We start from the raw sequence: 6,253 nt of genomic DNA on the forward strand, positions 1-6,253 counted from the left end.
TTGAGACGAGTTGTGGGCTTGTAGATCTGCTAGGCAAATAGGCAATTTGAAATAGTGGTTGAACTCATTTTGATCTTATATTATCAACTAATTTAGCTGGGGATCCCCTGGAACACCCTCAAGGACCCCTGTGGGACCCCACTTTGAGAACAGACTGTTTACAACAGGGGTGGGCAGCATTTATTTCCAGAGGGCCATACTGACTTCGATTAAAATGAGTGAAAGGCCACACATAGTACAATTGAATTGAAAGGTGAAACACATGGTGCTGAATGATGTTAAAACTGCATGAATGTGGTAGACATGCCAGACTACTTTACAATAAGGTCCTTGCTTTCACAACAAGAATGAAGAATTGTCAGTAACAAAATGTTGATCTTTGTTTTTCTTTTTGTATCACTCTGGTGTACTCTGTACGAGGTTACTATGAAAAGATTACATAAAACAATCCACGTCAATGCCATATCTTATCTGATATGCACCACTCCATAGGTCACTGATAAAACACATTGCATTCAAATTGCATTCATTATATATGGACTCACGGCAGACTGTTTCACTGTTACATTATAAACATAAAACATTTGAGTACATATAGATGGAGGAATGCATGTATGTACTCAAATGGCAAATATTAATTACTATGAGTTGGAGTTAAATGAATTTGTCTCGAAACCATTAACATATGGCATATGACTTGGCGGGCCTGGTTGAGATGGTCAAAGGGCCGGGTCCGGCTCCCGTGCCGTATGTTGCCCATGTGTGGTTTACAACCTTAATGAACTTGTTACTGCTTGGAGGCCTACGCATTGACCATTGGAGGGCACCAGAGGGTCACACTAAAGTGTCTAACTTTATCCATAGCTACAAATTTCATATCCAAGATAGTTAAGTGCTTTCTTGGATTCTTGGATTGTTGCAGGTACATTTCTTGTGAGAATACGTTTGTTTTCGTGGTAATTACAGTGTTTAAACATTGTGAACATTAAATCAAACTAATCACTGCTCACAACTCATCTGAAGCATCACTGATGCCATGCATGCTATCTAGGCTGGAGGGACTGGAGGTGTCAAGACCAATTGTATCTGTATGCCTGTCTATATGCCTTACCAGAAAAACAAGGTACACTTTTATAGGCTATGTAATATAAGAGTAGATAGTAGCCTATAGGCTAGGCTAAAAGCCTATTAAGCTAAACTAAAGTCATAATAGTCTAGTCCAGGGGTTCTCAACCTTTTCAGGCCGCGACCCCTAAAATAATGATATTATTTCTCGCGACCCCCGCGTGCACGCGCGCGGTCCCGTTCACGCGCGCGAAGGTTATTTAATTATAATAGGTTGTTTGATAATTGTTTATTATCAAAACATTTTTGCAAAAAGTGGGGTAAATTGAGTAAATTAACTGATAAAACATGAATTAATGATAACATAAATAAATATTTTGTTAAAAAAAAAAAAAATGTTTTTTTTTTTTTTTTTCAAATTCACCAAAAAATCTGGTGACCCCCCCAAATTATTTGGCGACCCCCCTGGGGGTCGCGACCCCCAGGTTGAGAACCACTGGTCTAGTCTACTGTAATGTTTTGCTCAAGACCCTAAAGAGAAATGATGTGATTTTGTAGATCGACTATTTTCACTGCTTCTTAATATTTTCTTTTCAAATGTATGGAATTTCTTGTCTTTTCTTTTTATTTATTCATGAAATTCATTGAATTTAATTAGATCCTAATTCATGAAAAATGTTACATTCTTTGGGATTGGGGGCGGGGGGGCGGAGGGCGGTATTTTTAAATAATAATTAAAAACAGAATGTAGGAAACAAAATATAAAGGGACATTTACTCCTGACCCATAAAAATGTGTCCACGACCCACAAATGGGTCACGACCCAGTCTTTTGAAAACAGTGCTGTAGCCTATAAGAAACACTTGACTACTCATTTATATGATGTTTTTGCATAGTAGCCTATTGTGTATTTGTCTGTCATTAAGTTAGCCCTGAAACATGCGTCATGTGAACCATGGCTATCATTAAGTATACACAGGACCCGGAAACAGCGCTTTATTGGGTATAATCCTCTTAGCAGACCTTGTATTGAACTGTTCTTTCCTCCTGCATGTGCTTTTTTTTGCAAACTGCTAATCAAGTATTCAATCAATCAAAAAAAGTGATGCAGTCATACTCACGTCTGAGCCCCATGACGGAAGATGCTGCCGTGACGACGAGGCCCATATTGAGACTTCATCACTTCATCAAACAAATACATTAAATTGATTAAATCTAACTAGGCTACATTGTACAATTAGTTTGCTATCTGTGTTTATGTAACTTATTCAATTATTATAAGGCCTATTGGTTTTTACTAATCAGAATGTTTGTAAACAAACATTTCCGGGTTAGAATATCTATTCTACAGTATAGGCTACTATACATAATATAAAATAAAGTGTCCAGAACATTAGCTGTGGCTAGTTTGTCCACATATATTTCTAGTACTCAATAAGTGTCCTGTTCTTCCAAAATAAGGTTAATGTTGCTGGCGTTGTCTACCCCGGAACTACAGTTTTGGTTGTGGTGACGAGACGTCGTGATGATTTGGTCTACTCTACTGTGGTGTAAAGTAACTGAGTACATTTACTCAAGTACTGTACTTAATTACAAATTTGAGGAATTTGTACTTTACTGGAGTATTTACATTTTCTATATATACAAGCTCACAATGCGTTGATGCATGCATTGTGAGCTTGTAGATCTGCACATTTTAAAATATTTGTATATATCATTTTGGCTAAGATGTATAAACAAATCTTTTGGAAATATGATGTCCCATTTCACAAGATCTCAAATGTAAAAGTAATAGCCTACATTTGAAATATTGTGAAATGGGACATTCTACATAATAAGTACTTTTACTTTTGTACTAGTAAGTATATTTTGATACCAATACTTTTGTACTTTTACTCAAGTACATTTTGAATTCCAAACTTTTACAGAGTATTTCTACATTGCAGTATTGATACTTTTACTTAAGTAAAAAATGTGAGTACTTTTTCCACCACTGCTACTCTATTATTATTAATGTTATAATGTAAACGCTATTTTGTCTGGTGCATATGGGAGATAAGGGAGGATTAGGATATTATAGGGCCTAGCCTACTGTCTAAATGTAAAAACATGAACCTGGCTATAATACTGTATTGTCATCTGTGCATATTGTTGGATAAAATGTGATTATTAAAAATCATAATAGGCTTACAGTAGCCTATATCTAAAGACAAAATTGCCATATACCCCTCTGTTCGGCAGGGGTCACTATATTGTCAGCAAATGAAGAGCTGTCTGGATATCATTGGCGAGCAGCAGCTACAACAGCCTTTGAGCCGGGAATAACCCAAATAAACACATGATATGATTCAAAGACACAATTAAAACAGATGACCTTACATTTACTCCATGGGGTTGGAAGACTTACCAGCTGTGCCGATGGAGACTAACTTTACATTTAGTTTAGCACTTTAGAGAATTTAGGCTATATAGCTACTGTGTTTGATTGATTCTTGCAACTTAAGATACAAATTAATGGAGCCTATAATTCTGCCATGCACTAACTTGGAAATTCTGTGTTCATTATAGCACCTTTTTTAATAGACGAGAAGACGATTGACGTTATATTTCTTCCTTTAAATGCAAAATAAAGGGGAATTAGTTTTCCAGCCTCTATAAATGTCTATTTAGGCTACGTATTTTGCACCATTTAAAATGTCTTGTGATATCTCCAAGCATGCAGTAATGTGTTTAATGTATATCAAAACGACATTTTAGATGCAAATAGAGCAATGCAACCCACATTATTATTACCCTCCTCATTAATATTCACGACCCTTTCAAATTATCCTGTTGTTATAATCGTCAAGATATTTAGCAGTTTATAGCTAGCGTGGATAACATTGATATTATTTGTAGGTGATATAATTTGGGTGAGACACAAAACATTCCATATTTGCTGGAGTTATGGGAAAATAACTATATTTTTACAGCCCTAGTCCTATTGATAGACTAGGCTATAGAAAGAAAGAAAGAAAGAAAGAAAGAAAGAAAGAAAGAAAGAAAGAAAGAAAGAAAGAAAGAAAAACAAATAAAACAAACAAATTAATTATAAACAAATATTGTTTGAAAATACCAATTTTATATTTGAAATCGTACAAATCTTATATGATTACAGCCTATGTTTTGTTGTACAATGCATAACCTTGCACGATTGTACAAATCTTGTAGGCCTATTAGTCAAGATAGATCTATGATATCTAATCCATGCATGGATTCATACAAATTCTTCCTCTTCTTGGAGCCTGAATCCCCTTTTAAACACAGCCAGAACAAACTGATGCTTGAGACGTGCACGAACAGGAACCCACTGGTCCGCGTGCATTCAGGCGTGTGTGACCACAAACTTGACGGCTATAGCATTGGTTCTCAAAGTGGGGTCCGGGGACCCCCAGGGGTCCTTGGTCGGGTACCAGGTGGTCCCCAGCAAAATTAGTTAATATAGCGTCACAATCATTTTAACCACTTTAACCACATTGTATGCTTTGGCTATTCAAAAATAGCCGGTATACAAGCTTGTAGATCTGCTATTTTTGAAAAATCCCTGGCACAAAATATTTTTGAGATGGGGGTCCGCAGCCAAAAAACATCATTTTGGGGGTCCTTCACATGAAAAAGTTTGAGAACCACTGGGCTCGCAGTAAATGCTACAATTATTTTAAAGACATGATTTGATTAAAAAAAAAACATTTAACATTTAACATTTGACTAATAAATCTGGCGATTGTATTTTTGACTGGGCCTGCACTCGATATTCAGTGATTGATTAGCTACTCCCCCCCCCCCCCCCCCCCCATGTAGAAACAACAAAAGTTTGAGGAATTTTGATTACATTGTTAGCACCCGTTCGTGTGAATGACACTTGCTGAGCACTTAAAGGTGTATCCTATCCGTTTGGTAGAGCTTCATAATCCCTCTCTGCCTATCTCTATCTCACTCTGAAGCCTGTTGCCCACCGGGAGTCTTTCTCACCCCGCTTAGGTTCTCACTTTGGCCAAATGATCATTTAACCTTTAATTAGTTTGCTCATACCGCCCACTGGCACCGTCGGGGGCCAACGGGGGAGGGCATCCATCCCCGACCTTTTATGTTGTCCGGTTTGTTTATTCTAAACTTTAGAATAAACAAACCTTAAGAATCTAAAGGCTGAAACTCAATTGATGCTTAGTGTTAATCTAAATCCGAATACAAATTGACCCTTATGGGTCCCTAAAACCCTAACCCTTCAAATGGGCACTTAATTATGGGTCAATCTGGTTCCATTTGTTCACTGTTCAGAGTTGAATTAACACTCATAATTTTACTGTGTGTTGTTGGTTCAGTTTTGGCCTATGCGGTCAGTGTAATTGTGTCTCAAACCGGTATGAAATAGGGTTAGGCTCAATCATTTGGGCACACATCATTTTAAACAGTATTTTATTTTAATTGAGTAATATAATGTTTTGAAATTGTTTTTTTTTGTGTTTTGGGGGTCTAATTCCACCCATACGGTATAGTGGCTATGACTTAGGGAAATGTGAACTGCTCTGTTTGGACCTAGTTCGCTTAAATACGCATTTATTATGTTTTAGAAATGGAGATAGTGGATTATTTGGTCAAGTCATACTGCCATACTTTTCAACTTTTGAAAATATTTTGTAAATATTGCATCGTGTAGGTTTATAGTGTGACAAGTTCTGGAACTGCAGATGAAACGCTGAATAATTAAATCAAAATTAACATCATAGCGACACACTTAACACTATGTCTGAACTTAACCAGACGAGAGACAGAGATTGTTGGAGTGTGTGTGTGTGTGTGTGTGTGTGTGTGTGTGTGTGTGTGTGTGTGTGTGTGTGTGTGTGTGTGTGTGGGTGTGTGTGTGTGTGTGTGTGTGTGTGTGTGTGTGTGTGTGTGTGTGTGTGTGTGTGTGTGTGTGTGTGTGTGTGTGTGTGTGTGTGTGTGTGTGTGTGTGTGTGTGTGTGTGTGTGTGTGTGTGTGTGTGTGTGTGTGTGTGTGTGTGTGTGTGTGTGTGTGTGTGGCCGCCTAGGAAGGTACTTTTGCTATGCAGCTTTTCCACAGGGTCACTCCGTCCTCCAATTGGATGGTAGAACACATTCTGGGAGGAGCGGCGGAGCAGCCAAAAGAGAAAAATGTGAAGAGTAAAAAA

This window comes from Gymnoscopelus microlampas (assembly GCF_963454915.1).
Source record: "Gymnoscopelus microlampas genome assembly, chromosome: 9".
In the NCBI taxonomy this organism is placed as follows: Eukaryota; Metazoa; Chordata; class Actinopteri; order Myctophiformes; family Myctophidae; genus Gymnoscopelus; species Gymnoscopelus microlampas.